Raw genomic sequence first — 20401 nt, 5'->3', positions numbered from 1 at the left:
TTTTTAAAAAAAAACTACTTCATTTCTATAGTATATATGTAGTACACGTAACACACACACACACACAGGAAATTAACATTTAGCCCTTCTTGGGGATTATTGGTATTTTAAATGTATGATAATACATTTAATTGTTCATTAATAGCTCATGATATTGAGTAATTAATGTTTATATTTGTTGCTTTTATACTAAGGAAATATTAGAGTATATTGACTAATTTCATAAGTACTATTTTTGTTCACTATGTAAGCATGTGCTAGCAAATATGTATTTAATATAATGATAATTTAAATAAATATAACATATTCATGTAAATAATTTAGATTTTAATACTTCAGTGAATGACTATTATTTAACATCTGTAAGTATCAATTTTCAGTTTCATAAACATTTAATTGATTATGTAAAGCTTTGTTCTTATCATATTTTATGATATGTTGAATAGTATCTCATATTGGTATAGTATCTCACTTTGTTATCTGATATATTGAACTTATTTGTATTTGGATATTTGAAATTTGATAGGGAAGGGGGGAAAAACCAAGACGGGTGGGGGGTGTGGGCGGGGAGGGAAACGGGTACCAAGACCTGTGAAAGGGTATCAATGTATGTGAATTAATGCACCTTCTATCTGGCAAATATCATGTAACCCTTTTACTAATTACAATAAAAAAAAATTTAGTGTGGTTAGTAAAAGTTAATTCAAAGACTAATTGCCCCACCTCCCATCATTGTTTATAGTCTTCCCACATGCTCAGCACATGTTTACTTAGCTAACTTATAAACTGGCCTTCCAGAGTGAGCAGAACACAAGGAAAAAAATGAGTTATCATGATCGTTATGGTGACACACTACATAGCAGTACGTAAATTTTTAAATATTTCTCTGACCTACTTATCCTCAGAGTTGCCATATTTATATAATTGCCCAACAAATATGTCATTAGCACATTATGCTTTACTTATTATGACCTCAAAGTCTGTACATCATGAGAGTGCTACAACTTCCTGAATGGAAAAAAAAAATAAAAGTGATGTGTACATGTGAGAGCCAAAAGAATACTTAACCTACTGATTCTATTTCAGTGACTAAGAATTTGTGAAACATCTTCATTAATACTACTTAAGTATGTCTCTTCTTATTCTCTTAAGTTAGAATGGCAATTGGAACATGGATGAATACATATTGTGCAAAGCTAACAGTGGCAAGTCTCACAGAAGCATTGAATCTACAGTTTGCAATAGAGTTGAACCCCACACATCTTCATTTTCATGGCATTGAGGATGAATTTAAGATATTGGCTTTCTTGTACGTTATTTAAGAATCATTACATGCACTTGCCTCGTAGCTCGTACTTCCTTCTTAGAATGTAACCATTAAAAGAACAACATTTTCATTGCTCCTTTTATAGCACCTGCCTAGGAATGATTAATTGAGAGAATGATTAATATGGATGTAATAATGCATTTTCTGAGTAGAGTGCCTGTTTTGAAGACAGATAGTAAAAGGAGCTCTGAAAATATCTGAGCCATAACATTACTATTCAGGTAAAGGCAGAAATTTTGCACTTGAATACTTGGGAAAAATATGATTTATTCTCGTGTTAATTAATAAGTAAGACGCATCACGCATCATTTTGTTGTCAAGTCTCATGTTTGACAATGCAGCCACCCTTCAGAATTCTGGGCACTTTTCCATAACGTGACTCTAACAGCCCAAAGAAAGTTTCACAATTCTGGTTAAAAGTTCTTTGAATGCAAGTATTACAAAGGTTATTTTTAAAAAGGAAGCACTAAAATAAACAGCAATTTACTATGAAGACGGTACCAATTCACTATTATTGTAGAAGAGGCAATAAAATAAAATCAAGTGGTAAATTTTATCAAATGGCATATATGAGATAAAAGACACATACTGTTTACACTAACATTAAATTTTTATTCTACTATATTGGCCACAGCTTCATAAAAATTTTTATCGTATAGCAATATTGATTGTTTGATTCATTCATTCATTCCCTCATTCATTTATTAATTATTTATAATTTATTTGGTTTGCTTGTGCCAGGGTTTGACCTCAGGGTATTTTACTTTCCGGCCCTCCTTGCTCAGCAGGCTTCAACCACCCAGCCTTCAGTCCGATTTTTAAATCATTTTCTTTTAGAGATGAAGTCTCACAGATCTGTCCTCCTGGTCTGGTTTTGAGCCCATTCTTCCAGGTCTCAATCTTCTGGGATTATAGGGATGAACAAGTGGTATCCACCTACACTCTCAGTTGTTTTTTTTTTAAGAGTCTGCACATTTAATGACTTCCATAAATTTCCAAACTATTTTAAAGACTTATAGTATTCTTCTGAAACTTATTTTTTTAAGATAGTGGTGAGTGAATTTCAAACCATTTGAAGAGTATAAAATGAAACGGCCTGCATCTGTTAGCTAAGGAGAAAGTTGCGGTGTTCCATGGTAAGTATTTTATAATGTTGAGTTATTTGTGCCTCTCAGTCATTGGAATATTGTGCAGATCAGCTTGTTAGTCAATGAAACAGTTGATGCGTACAGATTTATTCCCTTATTTATCCACAATGTTCTGCTTGTTCTAAACATCTATAACAAGATGAAAATTTTTTAACTTGAGAAATAATAATTAGTTCAGCAGAAATTAGAGGGCTTTTATACATGGAATCAGAACTATTTCTTTGGAAATGGAATTTCAAACAATTCTTAGATATTCAGACAATGATGTTAACATGTCTCTTTAGACTTAAATGACATTCAGTATAAATATTAATGAAAGTTTCTTTAAAATCTGATTTTCTACACAAGTAGATTACTCTTTCAATGATTTTTGCAATTCAGAACTGCTGTTCTCTTTTGAATAGACACTACATCATTCAAAATTACAGCGTGTGGCATATAGTTTATTACATGCATGAAGAAACAAACATTTTTCAAATTATAAAAATTTACACACAGCAAGAACATTGCAGACCCATACTTGATATAAGAAATATCAACATATTCTTGCAACTATATGAGAAAAAATATGCATTAGAGTCAGTTGAATAGATGAAAGTTAGGTAATTATTCATCCTGACTTCTTTCATAGACATTGTACAGACCCACTTCTCCATTGCTTATGCATCCTAAAGGAATGTTATCATATAATAAATTGTCAATACAAGGTGATCGCATGATCTCGTCTATTTTAACGACAATATTTTAATCAGGGCAATAGATTTACTGTAAATGATCTCTTTACAGAAAACATCTAAATACTATGCTTCCCAGCAATATGATGTCACAGCTCCTATAAATAAGAGAGATATATATGTTCTTTAATTGAGTTCAAAGTTCTCCTGTGGTTAAGATGAATACCTATAATTCCACTTTAATGGTATAATTTGAAAATTCATGAATTCTACCAGGGAATATAGTTTCACATAACCTAATCCTCATGATACAGCATCAATAAGCAAATTGGCATCACTTATTTCCTTATTATTTGTTGGAAAATACAGGTAACATTAGCAGTGTACTAAATCTGAACATTTTTTCAGGGTTATTATTGTCATTGTTTATATTTACACCTATATAGCCATATATGTATGCATATATACATGTATATAAGTGTGCCGATACATATATACATATATAGCAAACTTTGAAATAAAATTTGCTTATGAGATTTCTCAGATAAGGGGGAATCCGATTGTAGACACATACATTCAGACAGTAAACCAGGAAAATTCCATGATTCAGTAAATTTTTAAAAATCTCAGACATATTATTAGGAGAAAATTCATGTGATATAAGAGAACAGATTTTTCCGGTATCAGAACTGAACTCAGGTCATCTTGTTTTTCTTATTAAAGAATTTATTAACATTGATTTTCACATCATATTTCAATGACACGTTTAACAAACAAGTATTCTAGAATGCGAATCTCTATATACAATCACTGGCACTTAGATTTTAGAACATAATCAATATTAGGATGAGAGTTTGTATGTCATAGATACATATTAATCTATGTAATAAAACATTATGCCTATAGAATCATAAGTTTTTATGTCTATGTAGTTGTGTTTATATTTCCCATAATATGTCTATAGCATTGGTTACATAAATATTGAGTCCTCGCTCTTGTACTGTTTGGATCTAATAGCCACACGTTAAGGGTATGATGCACCTTTTGTTCCTTTGGTCTTGACTTGTCTCACTCAACATGATCCGCTGTAGATTCATCCACTTCCCTGCAAATGCCATTATATTTTATCTTGTCTGTTGGCTATGTAGAATTCCATTGTATATACATACCACATTTTTAGTATCCATTCATCTGCAGTAGGGCATCTGGATTGTTTCCATCGCCTGGCTATAGTGAATAGTGCAGAGATAAACATAGCTCAGCAGGTGTCCTTATCATATCTTGGGTTATGGTGTCCAGGATAGATGCACAGGAGTGGTATGGCGGGATCATAGGGAAGCTTAATTATCAGTTCTTTAAGAAACCTCCACACTGCTTTCCAGAGTGGCTGAACTAATTTACAATCCCACCAGCAGTGGGGGACGGTTCCTTTTTCTCCTCACCACCAGCATCTGTCATTGTCTGAGTTCAAAATCTTGGCCATTCTTGTTGGGGTAAGGTGGTATCATAGGGTTGTTTTTATTTGCATTTCCTTTATAACCGTGGATGAAGAACATTTTCTCATATGCTTTTCTGCCATTTTAACCTCTTCTTCTGATAAGTCTCTCTTTAGTTCCCTTGCCCATTTCGTGAATGGTTGGTTGGGTTTGCCGGGCGGGGGAGGGCTTAGTTTCATGAGTTCCCAGTTGATACTGGATATTAAGCATTTGTCTGATGTATTGTTGGTAAATATCTTTTCCCAGTTGGCTGGCTGTCTCTCTACTTTTGTGGCTATGTTTTTATCTGTGCAGAAACTTTTTATTTTTAGGTAGTCCCATTTATCGAGTCTCGCTCCAATTTGTTGTGACCCTGGGATTCTGTTCAGGTATCTTTTGCCTGTGCTTATGAGCTCCAGTGTCTCTCCTACTCTATTGTGAGGCAGTATCAAGGTTTCTGGTCTGACATTGAGGTCTTTGATCCACTTTGAGTTAATGCTTGTGCATGGTGAAGGGCTAGGGTCAATTTTTAATTTTCTACATGTGGCTGCCCAGTTTTGCCAGCACCAATAATTGAATAGCCTGTGTTTGTTCCACTGTATATCTTTGGCTCCTTTGTCAAATTCAAGTTGACTATAGGTATGTGGTTCTATTTCTGGATCTTCTATTCTGTTCCATTGATCTTCTGGTCTATTTTGTGCCAATCGATGGTGTTTTTGTTATTATGGCTCTATAGTAGAGTTTGGAGTCTGGTATTGTAATACCACCTGCATTGCTCTTTTTGCCTAGAATTGTTTTGGCTATTCTAGGTCATTTCTTTTTCCATATGAGCCTTTGGATTGTTTCTTCTATTTCAGTAAAGAATGTCTTTGGGATTTTGATGGGGATTGCATTGAATTTGTATATCAGTTTTGGCAGTATGGCCATTTTCTATTGGGTCTCCCTACCCATGAGCATGGGATGTCTTTCCATTTCCTGGCATCCTCTTTAATTTTTTTTGTTAGGCTTTTATAGTTTTCATTAAATAATTCCTATAGATTTTTTGTTGAGTTAATTCCTAAGTATTTTATTCTTTTGTGGCTATTGGGAATGGGATCATTTTCTTGGTTTGGCCTTCTGTTTGTGTATTTTTGGTGTACAAGAAGGCTCCTGACTTTTGAAGGTTAATTTTGTATCCTGTCACTTTGCTAAAGTGGTTTTCTAATTGTAGGAGTTTGGGCGTGGAGCTTATTGAGTCACTCAAGTAGAAGATCGTGTCATCTGCAAATAGGGATATTTTAATTTATTCTTCCCTATGTGGATCCCTTTGATGTCCTTCTCTTGCCTTATTCCTCTGGCTAAGAAGTGGAGAGAGTGGGGATCCCTTTCTAGTTCCTGATTTTAAGGTAAATGGTTCCAGTCTTTCACCATTTAGTATAATGTTGGCTGTAGATTTGTCATATATGGCTTTAATAATTTTAACGAATGTACCTCTTATTCTAATTTTTTCTAGTGTTTTCAACATGAATTTCTCTGCGTCCAGAGAAATTATCATATGATTCCTATCCTTAGCTCTATTGATGTTATGTATTACATTGATTGATTTGGGAATGTTAAACCAGCCTTGCATCTATGGGATGAAGCCTACTTGATCATAGTGTATAATTTTTTTAATTTGTTTCTGGATTCTGTTGGTTAGTATTTTATTGAGGAGTTTTGTGACTGTTTTCATTAGAAAGATAGGTCTGTAGTTTCCTTTTTTTGCTGGGTCTTTCTCTGGTTTGGGGATAATTTCAATATTAGCTTCATAAAATGAGTTTGGTATTGCTACTTCTGCTTCTATTTCTCAGAAGAGTTTCAAGAGTATAGGTGTTACTTCATCTTTAAACGTCTTGTAGAATTCTGCAGTGAAACTATCTGGGCCTGACCTCTTTTTGTTTGGCATTTTCCTGATTGCTTCCGCAATTTCATTGTCTGTAATTGGTTTGTTCAATTTGTTTTCCTCATCTTTTTTCAAGGCGGGTGGCCTAAATTTATTTAAGAAGTCATCCATTTCTGCTAGATTTTCTTGTTTCTTTGAATGTAGGCCCTGGTAGTACTTATTCATAATGGACCGAATTTCTTGGATATTGATTGTGATCTCTAATCTTATTTATATGAGTCTCACCTCTCCTTTTATTGATTAATCTTGCAAGGGGTCTGTCAATTTTGTTGACTCTTTCAAAGAACCAACTTTTTGATTTATTAATTTTGTGTATAGTAGATCTTATTTCAATCTCTGATATTTCTGATTTTATTTTTCTTATTTCTTTTCTTCTAGTCATTTTATAGTTAACTTTTTCTTGCTCCTCTACTTTAATTTCTTTCTTACGTTATTTACATGCTCGTCTTCTGTCTTTTTAATATGTGCTCCTAGTTTGATTAATTTGCCCCTTAGAACTGCCTTTGCTGTGTCTCATAAGTTCCTTTGTGATGTCTCTTGATTGTCATTACATTCAAGAAAGTTTTGAATTTCTTCATTAATCTGATCTGTAACCCAGGAGTTATTCAGAAGTGTGTTGTTCAGCTTCCAAGTGTTTGATTGTTTTTTGAGTTTTACTGCATTATTCAGAACTAGTCTGACTGCACTGTGATCAGATAGAGTGCATGGAATTATATCAGTCCTCTTGTATCTGCTTAAGTTTTCTGTATGAACTATTATGTGATCTATTTTGGAGTATGTTCCATGTGCTGCTGAGAAAAATTTATGAAATTTCACCATTGGATGGAAGACTCTGTGTATATCTGTTATCCTAGCTGGGCCATGGTGTTGTTTAAATTGATGGTGTCTTTGCTTATCTTTTGTTGAGATGATTTGTCATTTGGTGAGAGTGGCATATTGAAGTCTCCCACTATGATTGTTTTTGAGTCTATCTTGTTCTGTAATTCTAAGAGAGTTTGCTTGACGAAGCTGGGTGCTCCCGTGTTGGGGGAGGAAATGTTTATAATTGTAATATTGTGGGTATGGATTTTACCCTTTACTAATATTTAGTGGTCGTCTTTATCTTTATGTAATGATTTTACTGAGAAGTTAATTTTGTCAGAGATTACAATTGCTACTCTTGCTTTTTTGCCCGGTGCATTGGAGTGGAAAATTCTTTTCCATCCTTTCACCTGGAATTTGTTTCTGTCTTTGACAGTGAGGTGGGTCTCTTAGAGGAAACGTATGTATGGGTCTTGTTTCTTAATCCAGTCTACTGTTCTGTGAGTTTTGTTTGGAATTTTAAGCCCGTTCACAGTTAGGGAAATTATGGAGAAGTGGTCAGTGTCCTTTGTCATCATTTATTTTTCCTTCTGAGTTTCTTTCTCTCTCTTTTTTCCCCTTTTGTGTTTAGTGATTTATAGGTGATTGAGTCTTGATGGGGCCTGGGGTTTGGGAGTTTCCCTGGAGCTCTCAACTAATCCAGCCTGACTGGATTCTGCCCTGTTCCCAGGGGCAGGGCCCAGCCCAGTAAGTGGGCTCTGAGGGTGGAGCTGGGCCTTTCTGGCTCTCAGAGGTCTGGCTCTCAGAGCTTGTCCCCTGCTTGTCTGCCCTTCAGTTCCCTCCTGTGTTTCAGATGCTTTGGCTGAGAGTCTTTCTGTGACTCTGTGGGGGGCCCCTTGGTGTTGTCTTGCTGGAGGCTCCCATTAGGAGGGCACCCCACTTAGGTTTGTGTCAGTCAGATGCTGGCTCCCAGGCTCACGCACACCCCCATCTGCTGTTGGAAGGCAGGGTCTCAACGCCCCTCAATCTCCAGTTTTGGTGGCCTGGGAGAGGAGGTTGTTGGGCAGGTGGAAGCAAGGACACCTCTTCCCCCTTTGGTGGGGTGCTAGTTATTAGTGCCTGCCCACCTGTCAGTCTCTAGTCAATGGTCTGGGGAGGGGAAGCTGTTGGGGTTAGGGACAGGATTCTGAATTCCTTGCCCCCCTTCACTTGCCAGTCTTTCTTGGGCAGGGTGGAGGGCTCTGGGTTAAGTTCTGTAGCTCATCACCAGCTCTGCTTTCCCGATGGGTTTGGGGAACCCGTTGGACCATTTACTCCTAGGGGTTTGATGTGAGCTGCTCCATGGTGTTGGGGGGATCGTTTGCCTCCCCTATGGTTTCTGCCACCGTCTGTGCTGCAGCGCCCAGTCTGTGTGAGTTCCTGTGTCTGGATTCCACTGATTGCTGGCATTGCTGGAGATCAGGGCTTCCCGGGCCAGTCACCCTCTGCTGTGGCCTTCGCGACTTGGACCCAGCAGCGAGGGCTGGGGGAGGGGCCCTTGCATTTCGGCTTCTTTGAGAAGGTTGGATATAAGCTTTATCTGGATTTTTTCTGGTTTTTTTACTTCTCCATTGCTTCTTGAATTTGTAGTTGTGGGTTTCTTAAGATAGTTGGCTCATGGGAATTCCTGATTCTCTATTTTCGAGGGAGAGAACTTGGTTTGGTCCCTATTATCTTGGCGCCATCTTCCGACCATTCTATCTTGCTTTTATTTGACTATTTTACTTATAATTGGTGTTGTACCAATTGAACTATAACTTCCCAAACCACCTTATTGGCTACTTTATTCCAGATAGGATCTCATTTGTTTTTTCATCATAAACTGACTTAGAAATACAGTCCTTAGATCTTGGCTTTCTAAATTACTAGAATTACAGATGGGAACCATCTCCTAACAGAAGCCATGTTTCCTACATTCTAGATGGCATCAATGTTTTCATAAGTTTTCCATTTAATAATTTGTTTTTAAAAATGAACATTCAGCATTTTTGAAAGGTCAGAATATTAATTTAATTATGCCATTAAAATGTCAAGCAGCTCAATAAAACCATTATTTTTTTGCTACATAAAAGTTTTGTCTTAGAAACTCTGGTCGTTATTTTGTAGCCATGTAAATGTTTACTTTCAGAAACATCTACAAGTAAATGAGTGCTCCAGATTTTGTAAAATGTTAATAATACAATCTCTCATTAAATATTGTTAACAATAGTCAAAACAAATTTGATTAAAACCTATCAATAGCTACTCTTTAATTTTAATTAAAATTTTTTCTTATTTAAAATCAATGGATGATTGTAATATTTTTAGAAATGTTACAATTATTACAAATAGCTTCATGTAACAGACCCCAGAAAGGGATAACTTTAAATACAGGTGATATGTTAAAAATTGATTTGATTCTAGATGTTTTTCTCATAAATCCACACTTCACTACAGACAAGTCCTTTCTCATTAATGGATATTCCTGTCAATAGGATATGTCATTTTGAGATTTCTCCATTTATAGAAAATTTGACATTTTGTCCTGATTTTATGTCAAAAGTATAAACATATTTGATATATTTCAATCCATTGTAGTTTTCTTTTTGATAACAAAAATACACTTGATTACTTCTAGTTGAACCTTAAGTCCTTCTGATTATAAAATAGTACATTTGATTTTCTTTTTTTGCTTTCTAGATTCCCAATATGTTTCCTGGTACATACTGTACATTATAAATCTATATTTTTCATCATTTATAGTTATTTTGAGTAGAAAAAACTTTGTTATTTGAGTAACCTCACTAATTAAAACATCAGAAAAACACTCTTCAATAAATGAGTTAAAAGTTTTATTGTTAGTTCAACCTACAAAATTTGAATCCTAGTTCTATTACATTGTTACCATAAACTTCACATATCCACAAGAATTCTTTCCCCTACAAAATTGTAAGTATTAGAAAAACATACTAAATATTTTTCTGTGATGTAATATGAGTAAGTTCTGCTAATTCACACCAGTAGTTTATAGGATTTGTCTGTCTATGCTTATATACTTATACTATATGCAGTCCTCAAATTAGTTTCATTGCTAAATGTCCCATAGTCCTAGCTCTATCATTTACTTATTTTATAGTTTATGGTGTATTGGTATCAATTTTACACTTATTTCATTTCCTACCTGAGCTCACATCAGAAGACTGAACTTTTTTTTCTCTTATATCAAGAACAAATGTACTCAAGTAGTATCTAGCCTCTAATCCTTCCTACCTCTGCACCACACAGATTACATTTCTGTTCATGTTACACCCAGAGTATTTGAGCAGATATGGCTATAACTCCCTGTCTTAGATCCACTTAAGAGCTACGCTTTTCAAAAGATGGATATCTAAAGACTTACAACTCATACAAACAGCTTGACAGGCATAATGATATGCATCAGGCATGACTTGAAGTGTATTATGTCCACAAACTTATGCCTGATACTAAAGCACTGGATAGAGGTTTTAACTTTTAAACTTAAATAATCCATACCAATCATAGAACTCAGGCATAAAAATACTTCAATGATTCTTTCTTCTGAAGTGATACAACTATGTATGGAGAAATTTTTACTTCTTTTTATATCTTCTAGAAATCTTCCTTTCTAAAATCAGGAAAGAGACAAAGATGCCCACTCTATCCACTCTTCTTTAACAAAGTATTAGGATTCCTAGCCAGAGCAATAAGGCAAGAAGCAAGCATAAAGGGGATCCAGTTAGGGAAAGAGGAAGTGAAACATTCCATCTTTGTAGATGACATGATTCTATATTTAAAGAACCCTATAGACTCCACTCCCAAGCTGCTTGAGCTGATTCAAAACATTGGCAAGGTAGCAGGGTATATAATTAACCTTCAAAAACAAACTACCTTCCTGTATGCCAACAACATGAGGAACGAGGCAACAATCAGGAAAGCAACTCATTTGCAATAGCCTCAAAGAAAATAAAGTACCTAGGAATTAACTTAACTAAGCATGCGATGGGCATTTTTGATGAAAACTTTAAAACCCTGAAAAAAGAAAATAAGCAGAACTAAGGAAATTGAAAAACCTCCCATGATCCTGGATTGGAAGAATTAACATCATGAAAATGGCTATCTTGACAAGGGCTATCTACAAATTCAATGCAATACCCATCAATATCCCAATGTCATTCTTTAAAGAAACATAAGTGGCAATCCAAAATTTCAAATAGAATAATAAAGGACACCGTATAGCAAAACCAATTCTCAACAGAAAGAACAGCGAAGGAGGAGTTTCTAGACTAAATAAAACAGCTTGGTAATGACACAAGAACAGGCCTGAAGACCAAAGGAATAGAACTGAGGACCAGATATTAAACCACAGACCTATGGTCACCTAATCTTTGATAAGGGAGCCAAAAAAAATAAAATGGAAGAAAAACAGCCTCTTCAACAAGTGGTGCAGGCTGAACTGGTTAAGTATCTGCAGAAAACTAAAGTTGGATCCTTCTTTGTCACCCTGCACCAAGACTAACTCCAAATGGATCAAAAACCTGGAGGTAAAAGCAGATACAATTTTGAGAATAAAAATCAAATGGAACATGATCTCTTACTTAAAATACAGCAACTTTTCATTGCCGTTTAGATAAAAACCTGTCAGTAATAAAAGAAAAGATATTCAAATTGAAGTATTTTCTGCCTCCCTGGTTACTTTCTTCTCCTCACTGAATAGTCTGTTCCAAGCCATCTCCAGTTATAGAAAGTTTGACTTTTTAAACATACTTGACATATATAATCCAGTGCAAAATTCTTCCATCTGCTTGAACATAACATGTTATTAATACTTTTCTGATTTGCTCAAGATGTTCTTTCCCATGATCTGTCAAAGTTCATTACTTAAACTCTCCATAACTTTTGGCCTAAGTTTTCATATTATTTCTAACTTTGTTTATTTCTCACTATGGAAAAAAGGGGCGTCTTTTCTGACTAAGGAGACTAGGGCACATTAAATTAAATTACTTCAAAGAACTAATATGGCCAAAAGTTACATATATGTTTTTCCTGAGTGCTTCATACAGATCAGCCACTAGTATAATATATTATATAGAGAGAACAATAAATAGGTAATTGCAAACTCAAGTAATTGTAACTTTTGGTTTAACTGCCTGTAGTGTTTTTTTTTCCTAATGATTTAATGAATGCGTAGATGAGTAGATATATGAGTTGGAGAAAAAGTATACAGGAAATCTCATGTAATAATGTGAAATGGAATGGCATGGAATACTTCAAGATAAGTAGTTGATTAATTATCGTAATAAAGCTTGTTGAGATAACACGTGTTTCATTACTTTAATCTTTAATCTCTTGGGTAGATAGGAATATAGTCTTGAGTCACAGACATTTTACAAGTTTTGTTCTTTTTTAAATTGTGATTATTTTTACATTCAGTGTTTTCAAGGCTACATTTTCCAGCAAATGGTAGCACCAGCTTCACATGGGGGAAAATTATTTTTTATGGAAAATGGAAAATGTAACTTACGGGAAAGACAACTAGCTGAGAAGTAAATTATATTACTTTGAAGTAAATGCAATAGTGGGTCATTATAGCAGCTTTTTTCACTCTTAGCAATATTTTAGAAAAGTCATTAAGACTGGTTTCAATGGCTTATTCTCAAATTTTATCTAAGTCATTATTTGGTTCAGTCGAGGACTTCTTTGATCTCATATATCCTTACCAGAAAAGCAAAACAAAATCTGAAGTGAATCAACTTTTTAGGAATAAAAGTAGCCATCACACAAAGTTCTACACAACAATAGAAGGAAGTGAGCTACTGATCACACACACACACACACACACACACACACACACACACACACACCACAAGCAAATCTCAAAATTGTCTCAAAACGCATTATGCTAAGAGAAAAAAAATGGGATTAAAAATGCTACACTTGATTGAGTCTGCTTCTGTGGCTTTCTCAAGAACAAATCCACAGGTGTAGGAAATTGATCAATGCTGTTTATTTGAAAAGTTTCTGTGATATAATGCAAAGGAGTATAAACTTCAGCATCTTACAGTTGAGTTAAAATTCTATTATGTAGGTACAACAAAGTAGGCATTTGAGCTTATGCATGCTGATTATTTTTTCCTAGTTTGCTTCTAGCTATAAAGGATAGGATTGTTTTAAGGGTATAAATAGCTTAAGAAAACATTTGACATATTGTAAGACCTTAGTAAATTGTGCCATTGTGACAATCACATAGTAAGAATTATCCAGCCAGTTGCTGGATAATTACACTTGTAATTCTAACTATTCAGGAAATGGCATCTAAAGAAAATGGTTCAAAGCCATCCTGAGCAGGAAGCCAGTGAGACCTTTACCTCCAATTAGCCACCAAAATAAATAAATAAATAAATAAATACATAAATAAACTGAAAGAGGAGTTGTGGCTCAAATTGGTAGACTACTAGCTTTAAGCAAAAGTAGCTCAGGAACAAAGACCAGGTCCTGAGATCAAGCCACATGACCAGCAAAAGCAACAATAACAACAAAAATAATAATCCATGAAGGTTTTGGTAAATCACTCTAACAAGCAAACTTTAAATCACAATGTAACTAGACAGAGTGGAAGTATGTGCCCAGAAAGGGAAATATTTAAGGGATGTTTGGGTTCTCATGCTATTTTTTGCCATTCTATACCTCAAAGATGCAACTCAAGTTTCTATTATCTTTCAACCAGTGGAAAGGAAGAAAGAGTTAAAGCTGGAAAGTTAATGGCTTTATGAATAATGTCTGGATTCAAACCCTATTACATCATATGTAATTCCACTAGTCAAAACCGATTTACATTGTAGTTAGTGGGGTGATCACATGTATTAATAAGAAAAGAAAGGACCTCCAGGATATAAAAAGGAGCCGTATAATGTGTGATTGTTGTTCTTAATGTATTATGTTATTTCTCATCTCTTTTGTTGTCCCTTGGGCATCTCATATTGTTAGAGTATCTCACCATATTATCTGATATATTGTATTTACGCTTGTTTATTTAAAATAGGTTAGGGAAGGGGGGAAACAAGATGAAGGGAGTGGGTGGGGGGAGGGAAATGGGGACAAAAACATGAGAAGGGGTAGCAATGTTTGTAAAGTAATGCACCTTCTATGTGGCAAATGTAATGTAACCCTTCTAATAATTACAATAAAAATATATTTAAAAAACAAAATAGATCATCAGAAATTTTGTTAGTATTTTAAGAATCTCAAACTCACAGAAAAGTTGCAAGCATACTATACAGTTTAAAAACAAACAAACAAACTGAACCATTTGAAAAAAGAAATAGGAAGCCAGGAGTTCAGGAATGACACAATTTTAGCTACTCAGGAGGCTGAGATTTGAGGTTATAGGTTTGAAGCCAGACCTGGCAGAAAGTGCCCCATGAAAGTCTTACCTTCAATTAATCACTAAAAAACCAACCAAACAAAAACCAAACAAAAAAATCCCTGAGAGTGGTACTATGGTTCAAGTAGTACAGAGCTAGCCTAGAGCACAGAGAGGCTCAGGGACAGCCCCACAACTGACAAGAACAAACAAACAAAAAAAGATTGGATATTGCAAGATAATTAGCTTGCATATTTCCCATTTCTATTCTCTTATAACCTCTTATTAATTTCTTAAAATAAAATCTAGTTTGCAAATTATAAGCTTCTCCTTCCTGTAGCCTTAGGAAAAATGAATATTGTTATGATTTTACAGCGCCTGTGCCATGTGCTGTGAATATCATCTCCAGTTACAGTAGGCAGATTTTCAACAGAGCCCTCTTAACTTTTCACATGAGAGTTCCACAAGGCTTGTCCATCTTATTCCAGGTTCCTGTTCTGACAACAGAATTGCCACAGAAATTATTACATGTATGTCATACTTAATAAAATAAAGGTGAAAAATAAAGCTTAATGGGCTTCTTTATGTGAATCAGCCTATTCATTTCTGTCCATCTACTCTATATAATATTATTATAAAGAGTATATAAAGAAAAGAAAAATTATGCTCTTTATGTTAGCAAAATACAGTTGCAGCACAAATAATATTTAAAGCAATATGGCCTTTGCTGGTAACTTTAAAACCTGTTCACATTCATTGTGTGTCTCTTTTGTATTTCCTCCAGTTTTCTCTTCCTATTTTGGGCTATACAAAAAATCTATCAAGATCTAATTATTTTGCACTAATTTTCCTTCCTATGTTCTATGAAAATTGTGCTATACATTTTACTTTCATTCTGATGTTGCTAGTTTCACAATCTTTAATTACATTGCAGAAGAGATTGCTTTCATTTGCCATCCTGAAATTTGTAGACTGCTTAGATAATCCTGTTATGTTTGATTTTTTCCTTTACAGAAACATCATTTTCCCCTGACATTTAACTTTGCAGCTAAGCACCAGTGACTAATTATCTAATGACTTATTTTCTTATTATCACACAAATACGTTTTCCATAAAATACTGACATTTGTGCATTTTAGTGTTTTGATTTTCAACATGTAGAGCATTCTTCAATTCACATACCATAAACCATAATCAATAGATTATTTGCATTGTGTGCATGCAAATTCATTTAACTAGGACTACAGTCATGAAGATGACTCTGTACATCATCCATTAATGAGATGCTCTAAATGCAATAATATAAATACTTACCTTATTTGGTCATTCTTTCCTTCAACCCCTACACCTTCCTTAATTTTAAGTTTAGGGGGTTTTTGATGTTTTGTGTCATTATAGATTACTCTTCCCATTTTGTGTAATTTCAATTATTTGACACAAATTTTGCCTTCCTTACATATCTGTTTAACCGGGTTAGACATTAAACATAGTCATTGCACATTCTAAGCAACTGATCTATCACTAAGCCTGACTAGCTCTACTTGACTTTCTTAACTCTATATATTTGCTTTGAGGTTTGAGGTTTTTCTGTAGTTTTCTCTGTTGGCAACAGTAATTTCATTTTATTTTTATATAATATTTCTTTGCAGTGATAGATTAAAATTTATTCATCAGACAGAAATTTAAATTGTGACAGCTTTTGGCTATGAAAATATTATTTCATGAGACTTTTATGGATATTTTTACTTCTCTCAATTCTGCAGGTTATATTTTCTTTTTAAATTTTAATAATGGTTACTATTTCCATATGGAAGTATGGCCAACTTTTTAATATTGATCAAGATGGATAATAAACAGGGATATGCAGGTATCTTTCTTCCTTTTGAATTTTTTATTATTTCTTTAAGTAATTGTGCTGCTAATTAACAAAGCGGTTTATAAATACAATATATGCTGAACAATGTAACAGCTCGCAATATTCTCCTGCATTCCTCCCCTACTCAAATCTTTCCTTCACTCTTCTCAAAGTCATAGGATAGGCATTTTTTTTTTTGGCCTGCATCCTCCCCCTTTTCTCCTCTTCATTCATCCACCTTTTTCTGCTTGACCCAACTGCTTTCAAGGACCCACTTCCAGGTGTTTTATTTTGCTGAAATTTGACTTTGCCTTTCAAAGGAATTACATTCTTCCAAAGTTCTTCCTTGAATCTAACATATTTCATTCCATACATTTATATGTACTTGCCTACCATTAAGCATATTTACTTACAGGTTAATAAGGTAAATCTAGCTTCCACATATATGGGGAAATATGAATCCTTTGTCTCTCTAGGTTTGACCTCACTTAAGATATTTGTTTTCAGGTCTACCCACTTCTTAATGAATAGTACAAAATTATTCTTTCTATTGGTTTAGTAAGATCCTACTGTGTATCTTTACCACATTTGCTTGATGCATTTTTCCACTAATGAATATTGAGATGATTCTATTCTTTGGCTATGGTAGATAATGCTGCGTAAACATGATTGTTCTGGTATCTTCAGTGTATCCTGGTTTATCGTCTTTATAATACATTCCTGGGAGTGCAGTTGGTAGATCACATAATGCTTTTATGTTTAATTATTCTGTGTTACTTTCCAGAGTTGTTGAATCAATTTACCTCACTACCAAGAGTTTATTAGGGCTTGTTTTTATTGCAGTATTTTTTACATTTTTTAAAAAGAATTTACTAGCATTGATTTTTACATCATATTTCAAATGATGTGTTTAACAAACAAGTAATCAAGAAGAGAATCTCTATATACAATCACTAGCACTTAGTTTTAAGAACATAATCAAAATTAGGCTAAGGGTTTCTATGTCATAGATACATATTAATCTATGTAATAAAACATTATGTCTATAGAGTCATAAGTTTGTCTGTCTATGTAGTTTGTTTATATTTCCCATAATATGTCTATAGCATTGATTACATAAACATTGAGTCCTCGCTCTTGTACTGTTTGGATCTAATAGCCACACGTTAAGGGTACAATGCTCCTTTTGTTCCTTTGGTCTTGACTTGTCTCACTCAACATGATCCGCTCTAGATTCATCCACTTCCCTGCAATTGCCATTATATTTTATCTTGTCTGTTGGCTATGTAGAATTCCATTGTATATACATACCACATTTTTAGTATCCATTCATCTGCAGTAGGGCATCTGGATTGTTTCCATCGCCTGGCTATAGTGAATAGTGCAGAGATAAACATAGCTCAGCAGGTGTCCTTATCATATCTTGGGTTATGGTGTCCAGGATAGATGCACAGGAGTGGTATGGCGGGATCATAGGGAAGCTTAATTATCAGTTCTTTAAGAAACCTCCACACTGCTTTCCAGAGTGGCTGAACTAATTTACAATCCCACCAGCAGTGGGGGACGGTTCCTTTTTCTCCTCACCACCAGCATCTGTCATTGTCTGAGTTCAAAATCTTGGCCATTCTTGTTGGGGTAAGGTGGTATCATAGGGTTGTTTTTATTTGCATTTCCTTTATAACCGTGGATGAAGAACATTTTCTCATATGCTTTTCTGCCATTTTAACCTCTTCTCCTGATAAGTCTCTCTTTAGTTCCCTTGCCCATTTCGTGAATGGTTGGTTGGGTTTGCTGGGCGGGGGAGGGCTTAGTTTCATGAGTTCCCAGTTGATACTGGATATTAAGCATTTGTCTGATGTATTGTTGGTAAATATCTTTTCCCAGTTGGTTGGCTGTCTCTCTACTTTTGTGGCTATGTTTTTATCTGTGCAGAAACTTTTTATTTTTAGGTAGTCCCATTTATCGAGTCTCTCTCCAATCTGTTGTGACCATGGGATTCTGTTCAGGAATCTTTTGCCTGTGCCTATGAGTTCCAGTGTCTCTCCCACTCTATTATGAGGCAGTATTAAGGTTTCCAGTCTGACATTGAGGTCTTTGATCCACTTTGAGTTAATGCTTGTGCATGGTGAAAGGCTAGGGTCAATTTTTAATTTTCTACATGTGGCTGCCCAGTTTTGCCAGCACCAGTAATTGAATAGCCTGTGTTTGTTCCACTGTATATCTTTGGCTCCTTTGTCAAATTCAAGTTGACTATAGGTATGTGGTTCTATTTCTGGATCTTCTATTCTGTTCCATTGATCTTCTGGTCTATTTTGTGCCAATATGATGCTGTTTTTGTTATTATGGCTCTATAGTAGAGTTTGGAGTCTGGTATTGTAATACCACCTGCATTGCTCTTTTTGCCTAGAATTGTTTTGGCTATTCTAGGTCATTTCTTTTTCCATATGAGCCTTTGGATTGTTTCTTCTATTTCAGTAAAGAATGTCTTTGGGATTTTGATGGGGATTGCATTGAATTTGTATATCAGTTTTGGCAGTTTATATATCAGTTTGTATATCAGTTTTCTATTGGGTCTCCCTACCCATGAGCATGGGATGTCTTTCCATTTCCTGGCATCCTCTTTAATTTTTTTTGTTAGGCTTTTATAGTTTTCATTAAATAATTCCTATAGATCTTTTGTTAAGTTAATTCCTAAGTATTTTATTCTTTTGTGGCTATTGGGAATGGGATCATTTTCTTGGTTTGGCCTTCTGTTTGTGTATTTTTGGTGTACAAGAAGGCTCCTGACTTTTGAAGGTTAATTTTGTATCCTGCCTCTTTGCTAAAGTGGTTTTCTAATTGTAGGAGTTTGGGCATGGAGCTTATTGAGTCACTCAAGTAGAGGATCATGTCATCTGCAAATAGGGATATTTTAATTTCTTCTTTCCCTATGTGGATCCCTTTGATGTCCTTCTTTTGCCTTATTGCTCTGGATTAAGAGTTCCAACACTATATAGAACAGAAATAGAGAGAGTGGCATCCCTGTCTGGTTCCTGATTTTAAGGTAAATGGTTCCAGTCTTTCACCATTTAAAGTGGCTCTGAAAAGAGCCTTTGTTTTTTATTATTCCCTACACTGCACTTATTTTGTGTTGTGATGGCTCTTGGTCTTCTTGGGCAGAAGCACTTCCTGGATGTTGGGCAGGACACCACCCTGGGCGATGGTGACCTTGCCAAGCAGCTTGTTAAGCTCCTCCTTGATGTGGATGGCCAGCTGCAGATGGCAGGGGATGATTGTAGTCTTCTTGTTGTTGCAGGCTACAATGCCAGCCAGTTCCTGGATCTCAGCTGTCAGATACTCAAGCACCGCCACCAGGTACACTGGGGTGCCTGCTCCAGTGCACTCAGGGTAGTTATTCCTGAGGAGCAGGTGGTGGACACGGCCCATAGGAAACTACAGACTGGCTCTGGAAGAGCGGGCCTTGGCCTTGTCGTGAGCCTTGCCTCCCTTCTTGCCACGTACAAACATGTAGATAATGAAGAGTCCACCACAAAAAAGCAGCAGTTAGGGCTACTTTTTGTCCACATCTTTGCTAGCATCTGTTATCTTCCAGTGTCTTCCTTGATTTACTGTCCTTCTTAAAAATGGCCAGAATGAAATGGTGAGGTCATGAGATAGGTCTATTTAATTTTGATGAAATTACCTACCGCCTTTTATTTTTATTTGATTTTGTTTCTATTTTTTCCTCCACTGGGGCTTGAACACATGGTCTGTGCACTAACCTTGACCTTTCTCCAGGCTAGCGCTCTACCATTTGTGTTA

At 35.3% G+C, this 20401-nt stretch overlaps 1 pseudogene; it reads right to left on the bottom strand.

Annotated features, from left to right (window-relative positions):
- Window positions 1–19720: 19720 nt before the first annotated feature.
- On the bottom strand, window positions 19721–20107 carry LOC150069412 (histone H2A type 1-J-like; annotated as a pseudogene).
- Window positions 20108–20401: the final 294 nt, after the last annotated feature.

Source organism: Megascapheus bottae, chromosome 1, assembly GCF_031878675.1.
Source record: "Megascapheus bottae isolate mThoBot1 chromosome 1, mThoBot2.hap1, whole genome shotgun sequence".
In the NCBI taxonomy this organism is placed as follows: domain Eukaryota; kingdom Metazoa; phylum Chordata; class Mammalia; order Rodentia; family Geomyidae; genus Megascapheus; species Megascapheus bottae.
The sequence above is the reverse complement of the archived record's forward strand: the minus strand, read 5'-3'. Positions and strand labels throughout refer to the sequence as shown.